Source organism: Mastigoproctus giganteus, chromosome 9, assembly GCF_048544385.1.
Source record: "Mastigoproctus giganteus isolate SK-2022 chromosome 9, ASM4854438v1, whole genome shotgun sequence".
Taxonomy (NCBI): Eukaryota; Metazoa; Arthropoda; class Arachnida; order Uropygi; family Thelyphonidae; genus Mastigoproctus; species Mastigoproctus giganteus.
The window spans coordinates 148,044,545-148,065,863 of NC_143583.1; the positions used below are offsets into that span (position 1 = coordinate 148,044,545).

General features: G+C 38.9%; 1 protein-coding gene across 1 annotated transcript in view; it reads left to right on the top strand.

Moving 5' to 3' along the window:
- The window catches only part of LOC150080812 (centrosomal protein 43-like), a 203,490-nt gene that overhangs the window by 24,617 nt on the left and 157,554 nt on the right, over nt 1-21,319 (top strand). The window lies entirely within an intron of this gene.

Sequence of the window (21,319 nt, forward strand, 5' to 3'; positions counted from 1 at the left end):
CCCAGGTCCTTTTCATTCTCTACCACTGTCAATGTAGTACCACACAGTTGATATGTTATTCTGAGGTTACTGCTTCTAATATGCAGTATTTTACATTTGCCAATGTTAAACTTCAGTTGCCCCCTGTCAGCCAATCTGCTCAACTTTTGTAGATCCTGTTGCAGCAGCGTACTGTCATAAGCATCATTAACAACCCTGCTGAACTTCAATCTCCATTCATCATCATCAGCCATTTTCAATCCACTGCAGGATGAAGGCCTCTCCAGCAATTTTCCAGTTCCTTCTGTTTTGAGCACTGGCCATCCATTTACTACCCAAAAACTCATGGATTTCATAAATCCATCTCCGCCTTTGTCTTCCAGGTTTTCTTCTAGCTCCTCTAGTACAGAGAAGGGCAACTAGATTGGTGAATGGGACAAAGGGGTTCTCTTACGAAGAAAGGCTTAAGTTTTGCAAATTACAGTGTCTGGAAACTAGGCACCAGCGGGGTGATCTGATAGAGGTGTACAAAGCCTTGAATGGTTTGAGCATGCTCAATGCTGATGGGATTCTTCCTCTAGCTCAGAAAAATCACCTGAGAGGGCATAAATTCAAATTGAGGAAAGACAGATGTAGGATAGATGTGCGGAAATTTGCCTTTAGCCAGCGGGTGGTTGGTGGGTGGAACAGACTTCCATCCCTTGTCGTGGAAGTTGATAGCCTAAATAAGTTTAAGGCTCAGCTGGACAGGTATTTCGAACGAACAGAGGGGTGAAGTGGAAGTGGTTATTTTTATTTATTTATGTTACTTTTTTTTTTTTTTTTTTGGCTGATGCTGCATAAGCTTGCTTTCTTGCATCAAATGCCTCTACTAATGCTAATGCTAATGCTAATGCTCTTGGGTACCATTCTGTTATTTTCTTAGTCCATCTGTCATCATGTCTTCGAGCTATGTGTTCTGCCCAAGACCATTTTAGTTCTTTAGTTTTGATAAGAATGTCCTTTACTTGAATTTTCTGCCTAATCCATGTGTTTCTCTTCTTATCTAACAGTCTGATTCCCAATATAATTCGTTCCATTCTTCGCTGTGTAGTTCTCAGCTTCTCTTCCATTCTTTTCGTGAGTGCCCAAGTTTCACTTCCATAAGTCATGGTGGGGAGTATACATTGGTTCATTATTTTATGTTTCAGACAAACTGGGATATTGCTCTTCAGTATGTGACTATATTTCCTGAATACCATCCATCCAAAATTTATTCTTCTCTTGACTTCCAGCCATTTATCATTATTACAGCTAATAACTTGTCCCAGATAAGTATATGACTCCACCTTTTCAATTACTGCTCCTTCATTCGTTATTTCCCTTTCCGTGGCATACTTGTTCATCATTACTTTTGTTTTAGCCATATTCATCTTTAGTCCAAAATCCTTAGTTAACTGTGCATAACTGATTAAGATTTTCCTCTAATTCTTTGGGATCGTGGCTTATAACCGCAATGTCATCTGCAAATCGTAAATGGTTTAGGTACTCTCCGTTCACATTGACTCCTTTCTGCGACCAGTCTAATCTTCTTAAAGCTTCCTCAAGAGCAGCAGTAAACAGCTTCGGAGATATTGTGTCCCCTTGTCGAACTCCTTTCTTGATTTTAAATTTGCTACTGTCTTTGTCTAGTCTAATAAAGGAGGTAGCACTCTCATATATTTTCTTCAAAATCATAATATATGGGGTATCTATGCCTTGTCTTTCCAGTGCCCGAAACATTGCCTTATGCTGTATGGAGTCAAATGCCTTTTCATAATCCACAAATGCCAGGCATAATGGTGTTTTATATTCATTTGCTTTCTCCATTAGCTGTGATATTACGTGAAGGTGATCCATAGTTGAGAATCCTGTCCTAAAGCCAGCTTGCTCTTTCGGTTGATTCTCATCAAGTATTCTTTCTAATCTGTTAGTAATGACCCTTGTGAACAACTTGTAGATGTGGGATAACAAGCTAATTGGTCTATAATTTCCAGTTTCTGATTTATCTCCTTTCTTATGCAGCAAAACTATGATTGCATTATTCCACTGCTTAGGCGTCACACCTTTTCTAATGCACTTTGTGAAGAGCCTTGCCAGTTTTTGTGTTATGTCTCTTCCTCCCAATTTTATCAACTCTACAGTAATTTCATCTTCCCCCGGGGCTTTCCGATTCTTCATTTTCTTCAATGCATGTTCTACCTCATCAGGAAGAATATCGGGTATGTCGTATGTGTTGCTACTTTGCAATCCATCTTCCCCACTGCTGGTATCATTTCCTCGCTCCTTGTATAATTCTCTATAGTAGTCTTCTGCTATTTGAATTATGCCTTCTCTGCTGTTTATAAGTGCACCATCGCCATTCTTCAGTTTCAGTATCATTTGTCTTCTGTATTACTGCTCATGGCTGCTGATTTAAATCCTTTGTTTTCTCTTAATGCTTTTCTACTTTTCTTGTGTTAAATCTTCTTATGTTCTCTCTGAGTCTCTTTCTAGTGGCTTTGCATAACTCAGTATACTCAATTTTCTCCCTGTCAGTGTTTTTCTTGCTCTTCATTTGTCGTCTTTGGTTCATCATGACAAGTGTTTCTTGACTAATTTTTTCTTCTTTGGATTTCTGTTTCCCTATAGGTTTCTTGGGCTTTATCACTTTCAGAAAGTTGTAATATTCCTCATCGATATCTTGGTCCTGAGCAGTCTGCAGAAGCTCAAACTTGTTTTTAAGTTCCAGTACATACTGCTTTTTCTCCTCCTCTCTTATCTCAAAGACCTTTGTATTATTTACTCGAGTCAGTTTTTTCCTTTCCTTTCCTACCTCTATATCAAGTGTACATCTTACCATTCTGTGATCACTTCCAACATTTACCTTATTCAGGACGGTAACATCATTCACAATATATCTTCTGTTAGTGAGGATGAAGTGAGGATCAATCTCCATTAAGCCTGATATACTATCATCAATATTATTAATAAATACTGAAAGCAACAATGGGCACAACACTGAACTCTGGGGACTCCACTAATAACATTAGTCCACGAAGAGCAGTGTCCATTGATTACTACTCTGTCTTCTCCCACTCAACCATCCCTTTATCCCTAGCAGTAATTTGCCTCCAATGCCATACTGCTCCAATTTGTGCAGCAGTCTTCCATGTGCAATAGTATCAAAAGCCTTTCTAAGATCTAAATATATGATATCAAAATTATTATTTGCATCCAGTTCCTTTGTGACCACATCATAGTATCCAATCAAATTGGTCAGACAAGACTTCCTTAAAAACCCACGCTGTGTCTAAGCTATAATTGAAGTCTGTATAGATGATCCTGCAGTGCTTCTTTAACCAGTACCTCCACTAATTTCCTTGGAACAGAAGTTAAACTAACAGTAATTAGGGTATGGACCAAGGTATGTCTGCCAGGGGCAATGGTTGAAGACTTTGTAAAGCAGATATCATCTTATAAGGGCACAAAAGGTGATATTGTTGTACATGTTGTCACTAATGATATTAAGAGTTGGAGATTTAAGAAGTAAAGGTCATTGTTGAAAAAAAAGTCAAGAGGAAGCATCCCATCAGCACTTTTATTGCAGACATTTTCAAATTCAGTGCCTGAATTTGAAAGTGTCTGCAATTCTGCCCACACATGATAGGAGGGAGTATATGATGAGAGTCTTGTCGATCAAATCGGCCCTAGAGAGATTCTGCAAGGCTCAAGGGATAGAATTTTTCTCAGCCTGGTCTGTGCTTGTTAAGAGGAGAGACTGCTTCTACAGGGATGGGATACACTTAAATAGAAATAGAGCAAGAATATTTGCTGATGCTATCGAGGCAATGTTAGGTGGGTCGGAAAACTGCTAGCTTCGGGGGATACACGGACTAATAGATTAACAGTAGCCACTTGCAGAGGTTAATTTGATTCTTGCTCTGCTTCTATTGGAATGAGCAGCAGCATGGAAAACAAGATGCAGTGGATTTCAAAGACTGCTGGGAGTCATTGCGGTACAAGTAAACACATGGGCCGTTTTATTGTAGCTAAGAATAGGAACAGGTGCATGTATATGTGCATGTACACGTATACACGTACACGTATACTCCAATGCTAGGAGTTTGGAAATAAATTTGATGAATTTAAGGTGTTGGTCAAAACATCAAAGGCGGATATTGTTGGGATATCAGAGATGTAGTGTCACACAGATATAAGGAATGCAAAAATGGAATTTGGAGATTACAATGTGTATAGGAAGGATAGACAGGATAGGAAGGGAGAAGGGGTTATGCTATTAGTTAAGAAACACATAAAATCCAAGGAAGTACAGCCATTCGACATGGCTGAACAGTGCAGTGCAGTGTTGAGTCAGTTTGGTGTGACATAATCACTGGGAAATCAAAATTGACAGTAGGAGTGTGTTTATTGGCTTAATGACTCTGATGAGTATAATAAACAACTGTACAGGGAAATTGAATGGGCCAGTAAATCAGAGAGTCTTATAATGGGGGATTTTAATTTAACAGATATTAACTGGAATTTGTGGGTTGGTGACACACACACACTAGCAAGGCTTTTTTTGAATTATTGGATGATTGTTTTCTACAGCAGCATGTTCGGGGGCAACTAGAGGGAGTAATACACTTGATGTGATTATCAGTAGTGATTCTTCATGGATTAAGAACCTGCAGATAAAGGAACCACTAGGTGGCAGTGATCATAGTGTGCTGAAGTGGGATTTACTCAAAGAAGTATATATCAGGAGTAAATGGATGGGTTTTTGCTTTCTTAAAGGCGACTATGGAGGTCTGAGACAGTATTTAAATTCTTTACGGTGGGACCAACTGATGATGTTACCAACAGTAAATTCAAAATGAATAAGGCAGAGTGGTAATCAGGGGACACTGCTCTTCGTGACTAATGTTATTAAAGGAGTCTCTCAGAGTTCAGTTAGGTCCATTGTATGTTTTCTTTATTTATTAATGATATTGATGGTAGTATATCAGGCTTAATGTCCATGCATTCAAAGAATTCATTTTGGAAGCCACTAGGCTTTTCATACCAACTAAGTTTGAACAATAATAAGAAATATTGTTTAAGGTTTAGGCCTAAATGGATGTTAGATGAACTAATAAGACATGTGGCAGAGAAGAAAAATGCATGGGATACATGTAAATTAATGGGTCACATGGAATTCTATGATAGATATAAGCTGGTCTATAACCAACTCACAAAGGAGGTTAGGCAGGCAAAGGCAGATTACGAGAAATCTTTGGCAAAGGATGCAAAGAAAAACAGCTAAGAGTTCTTTACTTATGTAAACTCTAGAAGGAAGGGGATGAATCAGATTGATCCACTGGATATTGATGGTTCAACTGTTGATGATCTTGCTCATGTAGCTAAGAAATTAAATGAGTATTTTGCATCTACATTCATACATGAGCAGTTATACAGGGAGGAAAATGCCAGAGGTGTATTAAACTCTGGCAGTGAGCTAGATGATTTTGTAATCATCTAGCAAATTGAAAGCAAAGTGGAGGAGAAATTGTTGAAGATAAACTTAAGAAAGGCACCTGGGGTGGATGGGATCTATCCAGTTATATTAAAGGAGGCAGCAAAGGAAGTAAGCAAACCCTTAGCCATAATTATGAGAGCTTCCTTGGACTTGGGGGGGGGATACCCATAAACTGGAAATATGCAAATGTGACCCCAATTCACAAAGGAGGATCAAAGGGTGACACAAGTAATTACAGAACTGTTAGTTTAACTTCTGTTCCAGGGAAATTAATGGAGGCACTGGTTAAAGAATCAGTGCAAGATCATCTAGAGAAGACTTCAGGTATAGCTCGGACACAGCATGGTTTTAAGGGAAAGTCTTGTCTGACCAATTTGATGGGATACTATGATGTGGTCACAAAGGAACTGGATGCAGGAAAAAACTTTGATATCACATATTTGGATCTTATAAATCATTTTGATACTGCTGCACAAATTGGAACAGTGTGGCATTGGAGGCAAATTGCTGCTATGGATAAAGGGATGGTTGAGTGGGAGAAGGCACAGTGGTAATCAGTGGGCACTGCTCTTCGTGGATTAATGTTATTAGTGGAGTCCCTCAGAGTTCAGTTAGGTCCATTTTTGTTTTCTGTATTTATTAATGATATTAATGATGGTATATCAGGCTTAATGTCCAAGTTTTCAGACAATACAAAGGTTGGCAGGGTTGTTAATGACACTAAGGACAGTACATTGTTGTAACAAGATCTAGAAAAGTTGAGGAGATGGGCTGATAGGTAGCAACTGAAGTTTAACATTGACAAATGTAAAGTACTGCATATGGGAAGCAGTAATCTCAGAGTAATGTATCAGCTGTGTGGTACTACATTGACAGTGGTTGAGAATGAAAAGGACCTGGGGGTAATTGTGCAGGCAGATATGAAGTTTTCTGGGCAGTGCAGACTGTCCGCAAGAGTAGAGCTTGGAGTCTTGTCAATGATATACAGGAATTTTTTTAGTACGGATCATCAGCCATTTTCAATCCACTGCAGGATGAAAGCCTCTCCAGCAACTTTCCAGTTCCTTCTGTTTTGTACAATGGCCATCCATTTACTATCCACAAACTCATGAATTTCTTCTGTCCATCTTCGTCATTGTCTTCCAGGTTTTCTTCTAGTGCCTCTTGGGTACCATTCTGTTATTTTCTTAATCCATCTGTCATCATGTCTTCAAGCTGTGTCCTGCCCATGGCCATTTTAGTTCTTTAGTTTTGATAAAAATGAGTTTGCTACTTAATTGAGTTTGCTACCTAATCCATATGTTTCTCTTCTTATCTAACAGTCTGATTCCCAATATAATTCGTTCCATTCTTTGCTTTGTAGTTCTCAGCTTTTCTTCCATTCTTTTGGTGAGTGCCCAAGTTTCACTTCCATAAGTCATGGTGTGGAGTATACATTCGTTCATTATTTTTTTAGGCGCCTCCGTAGCCAGGTGGGAAGGAGCAGCAGTGCGTAGCATACGCTTCTTGATTAGACTGGGGTTCGAGCCTGTCACCACCAAATACGGAGGATGTGGAAAGGTCAGGGAATGACCATCGCATATTCCCGGAGCAAATAATGGCCTCAGCTATTGCTCCTAAAAACCAAATAACAACAACAACATTATTTTACGTTTCAGAAAAATTGGGATATTGCTCCTCATTGTGACTATATTTCTTGAATGCTATCCATCAAAAATTTATTCTTCTCTTGACTTCCAGCCATTTATCATTATTACAGCTAATGATGTCCCGGATAAGTATATGACTCCACCTTTTCAATTACTGCTCCTTCGATCATTATATCCCTTTCTGTGTCATACTTGTTCATCATTACTTTTGTTTTAGCCATATTCATCTTTAGTCCAAAATCCTCATTAACTCCTCTTCATAAGCGATTAAGATTTTCCTCTAATTCTTTGGGATTGTGGCTTATGACCACAATGTCACCTGCAAATCGTAAATGGTTTAGGTACTCCCCATTTAAATTGGCTCCTTTCTGCGACCAGTTTAATCTTCTGAAAGCTTCCTCAAGGGCAGCAGTAAACAACTTCAGAGATATTGAGTGTCCTTGTCGAACTCCTTTCTCAATTTTAAATTACTATTGTCTTTGTCTAGTTTAAAGAGGAGGTAGCATTCTCCTATATTTTATTCAAAATCATAATATATGGGTTAACTATGCCTTGTCTTTCCAGTACCCGAAGCATTGCCTTATGCTGTATAGAGTCAAATGCCTTTTCACAATCCACAAATGCCAGGCATAATGGTGTTTTATATTCATTTGCTTTCTACATTAGCTGTGATATTACGTGAAGGTGATCCATAGTTGAGAATCCTGTCCTAAAGTCAGCTTGCTCTTTCAGTTGATTCTCATCAAATATTCTTTCTAATTTGTTAGTAGTGACCCTTGTGAACAACTTGTAGATGTGGGATAACAAGCTAATTGGTCTATAATTCCCAATTTCTGATTTATCTCCTTTCTTATGCAGCAAAACTATGATTGCATTATTCCACTCCTTAGGCATCGCATCTTTTCTAATGCATTTTGTGAAGAGTCTTGCCGGTTTTTGTGTCATGGCTTTTCCTTCCAATTTTAACAACTCTACAGTAACTTCATCTTACTCTTCATCTTCATCTTACAGTAACTTCATCTTCTTATTCTTCCTTTTCTTCAATGCATGTTCTACCTCATCAGGAAGGATATTGGGTACGTTGTATGTGTTACTAATTTGTGATCCATCTTCCCCACTGCTGGCATCATTCTCTCGCTCCTTGTATAATTCTCTATAGTAGTCTTCTGCTTTTTTAATTATGCCTTTTCTGCTATTTATAAGTACACCATCGCTATTCTTTAGTTTCTGTATCATTTGTCTCTCTGTATTACTGCTCATGGTTGCTGATTTAAATCCTTTGTTTTCCCTTAATGCTTGTTCTATTTTTCTTGTGTTAAATTTTCTTATGTCCTCTCTGAGTCTCTTTCTAATGGCTTTGCATAACTCAGTATACTCAATTTTCTCCTTGTCAGTGTTTTTCTTGATCTTCATTTGTCTTCTTCGGTTCGTCATGACAAGTGTTTCTTGATTAAATTTTTCTTCTTTGGAATTCTTTTTACCTATAGGTTTTTTGGGCTTTATCACTTTCAGAAAGTTGTAGTATTCCTCGTCGATATCTTAGTCCTGAACAGTCTGCAGAATCTCAAACTTGTTCTTAAGTTGCAGTACATACTGCTTTCTCTCTTCTGTTATCTCAAAGACCTTTGTATTATTTACTTGAGTCAGTTTTTTCCTTTCTTTTCTTACATCTCTATATCAAGTCTGCATCTTACCATTTTGTGATCACTTCCAACATTTACCTTGTTTAGGGCAGAAACATCATTCACGATATATCTTCTGTTAATGAGGGTGAAGTCGATTTCATTAGTTGTTAATCCACTTGGGCTCTTCCATGTCTACTTTCTGTTCACCCTTTTCTTGAGAAAAGAGTTTATTACTGACATTCCTCGAGATTCTGCAAATTCCACAAGTCTTTCACCTCTTTAATTTCTTTCACCAATTCCAAAATTTCCTATAGTTCCCCTTTCTGTGCTGTTTTGTCTCTTTCCAACCTTAGCAGGTTTTCTGCTCATCTAGAAGACTCTCAATTTCGGTGTACACCTCTTCATCATCATGGCTAGATGTTGGCGCATAAATCATTATAACCTTTAGCTCGTACCTCTTAGAAATCTTGAGTAGTAGTCTTGTGACACCCTTGCTGATATACTTTTGAATTCCAAAATATTTTTTATATCTTTATGAACCAGAAAGCCAACTCCGCCTTCGCTCCTTTTACTGTTTCCATTGGTGTACAACAGATTTCCACTCGATAAACTTATAAGTGATTCATTTTTTCTTCTTGCTTCAGCCAAACCGATGATATTCGAATTCACATTTCTAATTCCTTTTCCAGCTCTAATATCCTGTCTTCACCGATGAGCGATCTTACGTTGTAACAGGCCAAGCAGGTATAAGGAGGTGATTATCCCCTTGTATAAGGCAATGGTCAGGCCACACCTTGAGTACTGTATACAGGTCTGGAGGCCTCATTTTAGGAAGGATGTAGAGCTGCTAGAGCAAGCGCAGAGAAGGGCAACAAGATTAGTGAATGCAACAACTGGTTGTTCTTACTAAGAAAGGTCCAAGTTTTGTAAATTACAGTGTCTGGAGACTAGGCACCTGCGAGGTGATCTGATTGAGGTGTATAAAGCCTTGAGTGGTTTGATCATGCTCAATCCTGATGGGATTCTTCCTCTTGCTCAGAATAATTGCCTGAGAGGGCATAAATTCAAATTGAGGAAAGACAGTTGTAGGATAGATGTGCAGAAATTTGTCTTTTGCCAGAATGTGGTTGGTTGCTTGGAACAAACTTCCATCTGTTGTTGTAGAAGTTGATAGCTTAAATAGATTCAAGGCAGACCTAGACATTTGGAGCGAGTGGATGGATGAAATTAGAGTTTTTTTTTTTTTTTGGCTGATGTTATTTAAGCTTGCTTTTTTTGCATCATGTGCCTTTACTAATGCTAATTGCTTGTGTCACCCTTTGAACCTCCTTTGTGAGTTGGGGTCTCATTTGCACATCTTCATGCCATGGGTACCTCCCCCGAGACTCATAATTATGGCTAAGGTTTTTCTTATTTCCTTTGCTGGCCTCCTTTAATTTAACTGGATAGATCCCATCCACCCCCAGGTGCCTTTCTTATTTTTATCTTCAACAATTTTTCCTCCACTTTGCTCTCAGTTATTACAAAATCATCTAGCTCACTGCCAGAGTTTAATTTACCTCTGGCATTCTCCTCATTCATGAGGAGAATGCTGGAGAATTCTCCTGAATAACTCCTCATGTTTAAACGTAGATGCAAAATACTCATTTAGTTTGTTAGCTACCTGAGCAGGATAATCGACATTTGAACTGTCGATATCAAGTGGACCAATCTGATTCATCCCCGTCCTTCTAGAGTTTACATAAGTAAAGAACTCTTTGCTGTTTTTCTTTGTATCCTTTGCCAAAGATTTCTCGTAATCTGCCTTTGCCTGCTTAACCTCCTTTGTGACTTGGTTACAGGCCAGCTTATATCTATCATAGGCTTCTGTGTCACTTGTTAATTTATATGTATCCCATGCATTTTTCTTCTCTGTCACATATCTCATTAGTTCAACTGACATCCATTTAGGCTTAAACCTTGAACAATATTTCTTATTGGTATGTAAAGCCTTGTAGCTCCCAAGATTAATTCTTTGAAAGTTTCCCATTTTGAATTTGCTGTTGGTAACATCGTCAGTTGGTCCTACTGTATAGAATTTAAATACTCTCTCAAACCACCATAGTCACCTTTACGAAATCCAAAACCCTTCCCTTTACCCATGATGGTAGTTACCTCTTTGAGTAAATCCCACTTCAGCACATTGTGATCACTGCCACCTGGTGGTTCCTTTATCTGCAGATTTTTAATGCATGAAGAATCACCACTGGTAATCAGATCAAGAGTATTCTACCTCTAGTTGCCTTCTGAACATGCTGCTGTAGAAAACGATTGTCCAATAAATCCATAAAAGTCTTGCTATTGTGTGAGTGATCAACCCACAAATTCCAGTCAATATCTGGGAAATTAAAATTCCCCATTATCTATTTCTCTATACAGTTGTTTTTTATAGTCATCAGAGTCATTAGGCTTATAACACACTCCTACTCTCGATTTTGCCTTCCCAGTGCTTATTTGACACTGCACTGTCCAGCCACGTGGACTGGCTTACTTGGATTTTATATGTTTCTTAACTGATAGCATAACCCCTCCTCCCTTCCTATCCTGTCTATCCTTCCTGTACACATTGTACTCCCCAAATTCGAGTTCTGCATTCCTTATATCTGTGTGACACGACGTCCCTGATATATCTCAACAGTATCTGCTTTTGATGTTTTGTACAACCCCTCAAATTCATCAAATTTATTTACCAAACTCCTTGCATTGGTGTACATGCAAGTACACATGCATCTGTTCCTGTTCTTAGCTACCCTTACACAGCCCATGTATTTACATGTTCTGCAGTGAATGCCAGCGGTCTCTGAAATTCCCTGCACCTTGTTTTCCAGGCTCATTCCAATAGAGGCAGTGCAAGAATCACTTTCACCTCTGCCAGTGGCTACTGTTAATCTATTAGTCCGTGTATCCCCCAAACTAGCAGTTTTCCGACCCACCTAACATTACCTCGATAGCATCAACAAATATTCTTGCACCCTTTCTATTTAAGTGTATCCCATCCCTGTAGAACCAGTCTCACTTGTTAACAAGCAGAGACCATGCTGAGAAAAATTCTATCCCTTGAGCCTTGCACAGGCTCTCCAGGGCCAAATTGATCGACAAGTCTCTCATCATATACTCCCTACTATCGTGTCTGGGTAGAATTGCAGACACTTTCACATTCAACCCTAACTGGCCACTTTTTTCAACATTGACCTGTACTTGTTCAGTAAATCTGCAGATCTCTTACTCTTAATGTCATTAGTTCCAAGTGTATAACAATATCATCTTTTGTGCCCTTAAAAGATGATATCTGTTCTACAACATCATCAACCTTTTCTCCTGGCAGACATACCCTGGCCCTGTTCCAGATCAGTTAGCTTGTTATCCCACATCTACAAGTTGATTACAAGGGCCATTACTAACAGATTAGAATGAATACTTGATGAGAATCAACCGAAAGAGGACAGAATTCTCAACTATGGATCACCTTCACACAATATCACAGCTAATGGAGAAAGAAAATGAATATAAAACACCATTATGCCTGGAATTTGTGGATTATGAAAAGGCATTTGACTCCATACATAAGGCAATGTTTTGGGCACTGGAAAGATAAGGCATAGATGCCCATATATTATGATTTTGAAGAAAATATATGAGAATGCTACTTCATTTATTAGCCTAGACATTTTTTCTTGTAAAGTAAACTCTGGTGTTATGGTTCCGTGCTCTCTTAATGATTTTTTTTTTTTTTTTTGTTTTTTGCTAATTCTTAGGTGGTAGGTGAAGGAAGAGGGTACCACCCCCTTTTGTGACTAGGGGTCTGTAGAACTTCGAAATGACTTGCCAAATGAAGGGTTATCATGATTAGCTAGATTTATTTTCTATCGATCTTAGAAACCGTCTTGAACAGCTGCAGGCCACACAGAGCCCTCAACACTAGTTCCTTCTATTCCTGCTTTAACGTTGAGTGGGTGGGTGGTTGGAACCAAAGTGTAGCACCAAATTAGCATCTGTAGGTTTCCTGTATGCTTGGGCAAAATGGTGTTGTTTTTGAGGGTAATGAGAATGTCAAGTGGGGGGGAACTAGTGGTTGGATGCAGGGTTTTGGTTGTACACTTCATACAGTTTGGTGGAGTTATGTTTTGTAAGCCCACCAAGCCAGGTAATATGTTATATTTATCAGCAAGGCTCATTTACATTCTAGATACCTTATATTATATTTTCCTCTCTTTCCTTTATTCTTTAGCCTGGATGAAGGAAAAGTTGGTTTCAAAATGTCTCCTACCTCTAACTTAACAGTTTTATTTATTTATTATTATTTTTCTTTGAGCTGTATCATGAAAGCATCCCAGAACTTGAGCAGACACTCATTATTAGCCCCAAACTGGCTACTCAAAGATCCTGCACAACCTTCAACAACACTGTACTCCTTATCTACTTATTCCTCACTGCCAAAATTCTCAATACTTTACAGAGAAAGTGTTTTCTTTGATATTGCAATTAAAAACTAATATTAATATTAGCATTAGTAGTGGCATATGATGCAAGAAAGCAAGCTTATACAGTATCAGCCAAAAAAAAAGAAAAAAAAAAGCACACTTCCCATTTCACATATCTATTTGCTCCAAACGTTTGTCCAGTTCTTCCTTGAATTTATTAAACTATCAACCTTCCACAAAGACAGGTGGAAGTTGTTCTTGTAATCAACCACCTGCTGGCTAAAGAAAATTTCCGCCACATCTATTCTGCAACTGTCCTTCCTCAATTTGAATTTATGCCCACTCAAGTGTGTAATCTGGGCAAGAGGAAGAATCCCATCAGCATTCAGCTTGCCCAAACTATTCAAAGCTTTATACACCTCAGTCAGATCACCTAGTCTCCAGACACTGCAATTTGCAGAACTTGAAGTCTTTCTTGGTAAGAGGATACCTTCGTTCCCCTCACCAACCTTGTAGCCCTTCTCTGTACTCGATCAAGCAACTCTACATCCTTCCTAAAATGATGTCTGCAGACCTGTATGCAATACTCAAGTTGTGGCCTGACCATTGTTTTATTCAAAGGAATAATAATCTCCATTTCCCTGCTTGAAAATTTCCTGTATATCATTGACAAGAACCCTGTCTGCACTGCTCAGAAAACTTCATATCAGACTGCACAGTTACCCCCAGGTCTTTTTCATTCTTCACTACCCTGAGTGTAGTACTGCACAGTTGGTATGTCTGTAATTACTCTGGGGTTACTGCTACCCATATGCAGTACATATGGGTAGCAGTAACTATGTCATATAGTTATATACTATGTCAATGTTAAATTCAGTTGCCATTTCTCAGCCCATCTTCCCAACTTTTCTAGATCCTGTTGCAGTAGTGTACTGTCATTAACAATCCTGCCAACCTTTGTATCATCTGCAAACTTGGACATTAAGCCTGATATACCATCATCAATATCATTTATAAATAGAGAAAACAACAATGGACCCAACACTGAACCCTGAGGGAATCCACTAATAACATTAGCCCACTAAGAGCAATGTCCATTGATTACCACTCTCTGTCTTCTCCCACTCAACCATCCCTTTATCCATAGCAGCAATTTGGCTCCAATGCCACACTACTCCAATTTGTGCAGCAGTCTTCCATGTGCAACAGTATCAAAGGCTTTTCTAAGATCCAAATATATGATATCAAAGTTATTCTTTGCATCCAGTTCTTTTGTGACTACATCATAGCATCCAATCAAATTAGTTAGACAAGACTTCCTCTTAACAAACCCATGCTGTGTCCGAGCTATAACTGATGTCTTGTCTAGATGATCCTGCAATGCTTCTTTAACCAGTGCCTCCATTAATTTCCTCTGGAACAGAAGTTAAACTAACAGGTCTGTAATTACCTGTGTCTCCCTTTGATCCTCCTTTGTGGATTGGGGTCACATTTGCACATCTCCAGTCCTTGGGTACCTCCTTTGAGTCCAGGAAAGCTCTCATAATTATGGCTAAGGGTTTGCTTACTCCCTTTGCTGCCTCCTTTAATATAACTGAATAGATTCCATCCACCCCAGGTGCCTTCCTTGTGTTTATCTTCAATTTCTCCTCCACTTTACTCTTAGTTATTACAAGATTATCTAGCTTACTGCCAGAGTTGAATACACCTTTGGCATTCCCCTACTCGAATAACTTCTCATGTATGAATGTCGATGCAAAATATTCATTTAGTTTGTTAGCTACCTGAGCAGGATCATCAACAGTTGAACCATCGATATCAAGTGGACCAATCTCATTCATCCCATTCCTTCTAGAGCTTACATAAGTAAAGAATTCTTTGCTGTTTTTCTTTGTATCCTTTGCCAAAGATTTCTCGTAATCTGCCTTTGCCTGCCTAACCTCCTTTGTAACTTGGTTACAGATCAACTTATATCTATCATAGGCTTCTGTGTCACATGTTAATTTATATGTATCCCAAGCATTTTTCTTCTCTGCCATATGTCTCATTAGTTCATCTGACATCCATTTAGGCCTAAACCTTGAACAATATTTCTTAATTGGTATGTAAAGCCTAGTAGCTTCCAAGATCAGTTCTTTGAATGCTTTCCATTTTGAATTTGCTGTTAGTAACATCATCATTTGATCCCACTGTATTAAATTTAAATACTGTCTCAGACCATCGTAGTCGTCTTTATGAAAGCAATAACCCTTCCCTTAACCCTGATGGTAGTTACCTCTTTGAGTAAATCCCACTTCAGCACACTGTGATCACTGCCACCTAGTGGTTCCTGTATCTGCAGATTCTTAATGCATGAAGAATCACTACTGGTAATCAAATCAAGAGTATTACTCCCTCTAGTTGCCTCCCGAACATGCTGATGTAGAAAACAATCAGCCAATAAATCCACAAAAGCCTTGCTAGTGTGTGAGTGATCAACCCACAAATTCCAGTCAGTATCCGGGAAATTAAAATCCTCCATTATTAGACACTAATTTACTGGCCCACTATTTCTGTGCACCAAACAGACTCAACATTGCATTGTCCACCAATATCGATTGGATGCACGTCCTTAGATTTTATGTGTTTCTTAATTAACAGCATAACTCTTCGTCTCTTCCTGTCCTGTCTATCCTTTCTGTACACATTGTACTCTCCAAATTGCAGTTCTGCACTGCTTATATTTGTGTGACACCATGTCTGTGGAATCCCAACAATATCTGCCTTTGATGTCTTGACTAGCACTTCAAGCCCATCGAATTTATTAACTATACTCCTAGCATTGGTGTACCTGCAAGTATACATGCACCTGTTTCTACTCTTAGTTACCCTAACACAGCCCATGTATTTACTTATTCCACTATGACTCCCAGCAGTCCTGGAAATTACCATTGCCTTGCTTTCCAGGCTGCTGCTCAATTGCATTTCAATAGAAGTAGTGCAAGAATCACTTTTACCTTTGCCAGTGGCTTCAGTTAATCTATTAGTCCATATATCCCTCCAAGCTAGCAGTTTTCCGACCCACCTAACTCTATTTCGATAGCATCAACAAATATTCTTGCACCCTTACTATTTAAGTGTATCCCATCCCTGTAGAAGCAGTCTCTCCTGTTAACAAGCACAGACCAGGTTAAGAAAAATTCTACCCCTTGAGCCTTGCACAATCTCTCCAGGGCCGAATTGATCGACAAGGCTCTCATCATATACACCCTCCTATCATGTGTGGGCAGAATTGCAGACACTTTCAAATTCAACCCCAAGTCACTGCTTTTTTTTAGCATTGTCTTGTACTTGTTAAGTAATTCTGCCAGTCTCCTACTCTTAATATCATTAGTGTTAATGTGTACAACAGTATCACCCATTGTTCCCTTAAAGGATAATATCTGCCCTACAACGTCATCACCCTTTGCCCCTGCCAGACATATCCTGGTCCTGTTCCATCTATCCTTTTTGCACAATATGTTCCCTGTTTCCCTGACAATAGAGTCACCTACAACAACTAGTTCTTTTGGGGCCAGCGCATTCTACCTTGGGGGATGCCTCTGTGTTGCGTGATGTTCAATTGCAAGCTCTGGCATTGATGTGGGCAGATGAGAATTTGATGGGCCTCTCAATTTAAATCCTTCGAGGGCATCCACCCTGTCCTTCAAGCTCTCATATACGCCCATAACAATGCCGAGTTGGTGTCTGATTTCCTCGCACTCCTTACATCACGCACAGACATTCCCCGTGGCAATATCATGTCCCATTCCTGATTGCTCCACAAATATCAAACAAGCAGGTCATTTCAATAGACTGTGATTCAGTGGACAATCGGTCCCCTCAGTTCTCCCCTAAGTCACAGCACTTCTACTAGTTTGAGCCTTTTGCTTTGCTGCTCTGCCAGTCTAGAATAGACATGTCCATCCTATCCATTGAAGAAAAAAATTTCTAATTGCTAGATTATCACAAAAAATTAGACTCAGTGTTTTAGGACAGAGTAGGCTCAATTTTGGTTAATGTTTTTTTGAAAGTTCAGATGACTATAAATGAAGAAAGCTATTGCCAAATACTTGATAAGTGTAATAGGACTATAAGATAAAAAAAAAAGGAAGACCCAACGGGATACAAAACTTCCTTAATGGCTGCACACTATCTATGTGACCCAGATGAAAATTGCAGACCTATGGCAGAAAGTTTTGCCTCATCCTGCTTGTAGTTTGGATTAAGCTCCATCTGCTTGGACATGTGAAAATATGTCTCTGGAGAAAACACTTTTTAAGTGATGAGGAGTTGCAAAGGTAGTAACATGCTGGTTTCAACAGCAGGGTTGACCACAGTGCATATGTAAGTTCGAAAGAACAGTGCAAAAATGTATTGATTAACAAGGTGGATACATAGAGTAACCTCAGAAGAAATGATTCAGGACCAATTCCTCCAACCACAGTTCTGGTGGTTGGAGGAATTGGTTAGTCGATCATCATCTGAAACTCACTTGTTCAATGATCCTACATCTTCCCAGTATTTATTTTTATTAAACAAATACTACGATGTTTAATAAATAGTGTTTAATAAAACAAATATTTCCAAGTATTTGTTTAATAAATGATATATATTTCAACTTTGTACCTGTTGTCTTGATAGTTTTATGACCAAAGAGGCATTACTTATGGAAAAACTTAATTCTGTAAATTGCAGAATCTGGAAATTAGGTATCTGTGAAGATACCTGATCGAAGATTAAGACTAAATGCTGATGGCATCTTTGCTCTTTCTTAGATGATGCACCCACACAAGGAGACATAAATTTAAATTGGAAAAGCATAGTTGCAGGATAGGTTTCCTGAAATGTACTTTCAGCAAGAGAGTGGTTGATTATTTAGAATAAGTTTTCATCTAGTGTGTGGTGGGCGGGCATTTTCAATAAATTTAAAGAAAGAGTAGAAAAATTATTGGAAGGGATTGTCAAACAAAGTGAGTAAATTTCTTTTTCTTTTCTTTTTTTTTTTTTGGTTGGTGCTGTTTAACTTGCATCCTTGCATCATTTTGGCACTACTAATATTTACAATAAAGGTCATTGTGTATGTTCTAAAATATTCAGCAGTATTCAGCAGATAAAACTGTTGGTATATAATATCTTCTCACATCCACTATATAGGTCCTGTGCAGTTCTTTTAAATTTTAAAGAAAGTAATGTTTTCTAATTTTTGTAAAAACACTGCAAACTTTCAGTACTAACTTACATTATTTTACATATCAGGCAGATATACATTTATAAATGTCACATCTGGGTTGGTTCACGTGTCACTCATTTTGAGAGGTTTGGGTTCACTTGTCATTCATTTTGCGGGATCTAGGTTGAAATCCTGTTGGAGACTAGAGGAATTCTTAAATGGCTTTTCATTTGGGCTGTAGTTAGCCATTCTCATTCGGAGGGAGCAGAGCTTTCCTCTCCACGAGTTATTCCTTATTTTTAAGCCTACATAAGTGTAAATAGGTCTGTGAACACACACATGCACGCAGACACATGTACAGATTCAATATGCACAGCACAGTATCACTTTGGATTGATGCTAAAGCACTGTATAATTAATGACATCTAAAAAAGGAATTGCAGTTGCAGTTCATTCCGAGTCATGGGATCACACAGTTTGCACCACCACAGTGTGAAAACTGTTTACTCATGATGTTTAGGATTCTTAGGAAAAATTTTTCTTCTGAAATTATATACTATAGAAATATACACTGAGTGATCATTGAATTAAGACCACCTACCTAATACTTCATAGGTCCTCCTTTTGCCTTCAGTACAGCAGCTATCCGACATGGCATTGATTCAACAAGATGTCAGAAGTGTTCGGGAGGTATGGCCAACCAAGCTGTGTGTAATGCGGTCAGCAATGCAGTTATGGAGGTGATTGGTGTATCCAGATGCCTGATATGCCTTTCCATAGTGTCCTACAAGTGCTCCATGGGATTGATATCGGGGGAGTTCAGAGGCCAATCGATATGCTGGAAGTCAGAACTGTGTTCCTCAAACTATTCCTGCACAACAAGTTCCCGATGGCTCGGTGCATTGTCATCTTGGAAGACACCATCGGCATTCAGGAAAAAAAAAGTGTAACATAGCGGGGTGTACACAGTCAGCAAGCAGTTGACGATAGCAGAGATCACTGATCCACATGCATGTTGTTCCCAGGCATGTTTCCCTGGCAGGAACTTGGATCCCTGGTCCAAGTTCCTGCCAGGGAAACATGCCCCACATCATACAACCGCCTCCACTGGCCTGCACTTTTGATACAAAGCATGATGGATCAAGAGCCTCATGTTGTTGACGCCAAATCCGTACATGACCATCCACAGTGTAGAGTAAATAACGTGACTCATCCGACCAGCACATCTTCTTCCAGTCTTCTAATGTCCAACTTGCATGCTCTTTGCACTAGGCAAATCTTTTACGCCGATGAACCTTAGTTAGGAGAGGATGCCATAGGGGTTGTCTGCTGGTATATTCCATATGTGCGAGCGTGCATGGTCATGCCAGATATTGTTCCGGGTTGTCCCATATTGTATTGGGTAGTCAACTCTTGAACAGTGCTGTGCCTGTATGAGTCGTCGGACCTGGTGCTCGCCTCTAACATCAACCTTTCGTAGACCTTTGCAGTTTTGGCGTCAGGTCGTTTTTTGACCATTTTGACGCCAGTCCTGGTACACTTTAACTGTGGTGGCTCTCAAACAACCCACCAGTTCAGCCCTTTGGGAAATCGAGGCACCAGCTCGTTGAGCACCCACAATCTGTCCTTTATCAAAGTCCAATAAATCCTTTCTTTTACCCATCACACTTGGAATTTTACTACCTAGCGAACCACTGACACCTTATCTATGCTACATAGGTCAACTAACTCTGCACTCTCGTACCTCATGTGGTCAACGGGTCATACAGTTTTCATAAGGGTGGTCATAATTCACTGATCACTCAGTGTACATCACTTAGACACATCTATATAGGATATTTCATAACATGGACAGTACTTTCAGGATCAATTTGTGACCAGAACACAATGAAAATAGTTTATATAAACATGTTCCCAAAATCACTTTGTTCTGATTTACAACCGTTTTTGTGTTATGAAATTATCTGGCAAACATTGCCTGATAGTCTATGAGGAAAACCATATTACAGCAATTTAGGGAGTTATAAAAGTTGATTATTATTCCAGTGGGCATAGTCTGACTTATTTTTAAATGGTGTTTTACCATTCGTAATTGTGAGTACTATAATTTATTACCATAAAATCAATTCCAAATGCAGTTCATTGGGGAAGGGGGACAAATTGAGAAATAACAGATATGCATCTCATGTATTGGCATGTTGAATGTAATACAGCTGCAGTAAGAAGTTTGTATTTGGAAAAGTTTCTGAATTGGCACCTGTCAGATAAGACCTTTCAGAGAATTGATGAGCACTTTGGAGATATAGGATCATTGAACAAGTGAGTTTCAGATGATGATGATAGACCAATCAGTACCAGAACTGTGGTTGGGAGAATGGGTCCTGAATCATGTAGGAAAATCCTGGTCATAGCTTCTGAAGGATAACAGCAGCAGAGGGCATAGAACACATAAACTACATGGAGAATTTTATGGAAATAACAGTTTCATCTGTGTCGCATTCATTGATTATAAGGCCTTACTAAAGCTAATTTCCCAAGATGAAAAGCTTTTTGTATTTGATTTCTATATCAAATAGATTTGATTCAATATTCCTGAATGATGGCATGCAGCATTTCTTCTGCCCAGTCATGAGTGTTGTGAGCACTGATGACATTGACTGTGAAGACTGCTTCTGCTCTCCATGTTGTTTTCTGGTGAGGCAGTCTTCACAGTCAGTGGCATCAGTGCTCACAACACTCATGACTGGGCAGAAGAGATTCTGAATGCCATCATTCAGCCAAGGCACCAACAACAATTTAGTATTAATGTATAATGTATGGGCAATGCATTATTAATTAATTGTTCCTCCTATTTTGCCTGGAAAATTAACTGGAGAATCCTATTCTGATTATTTTTT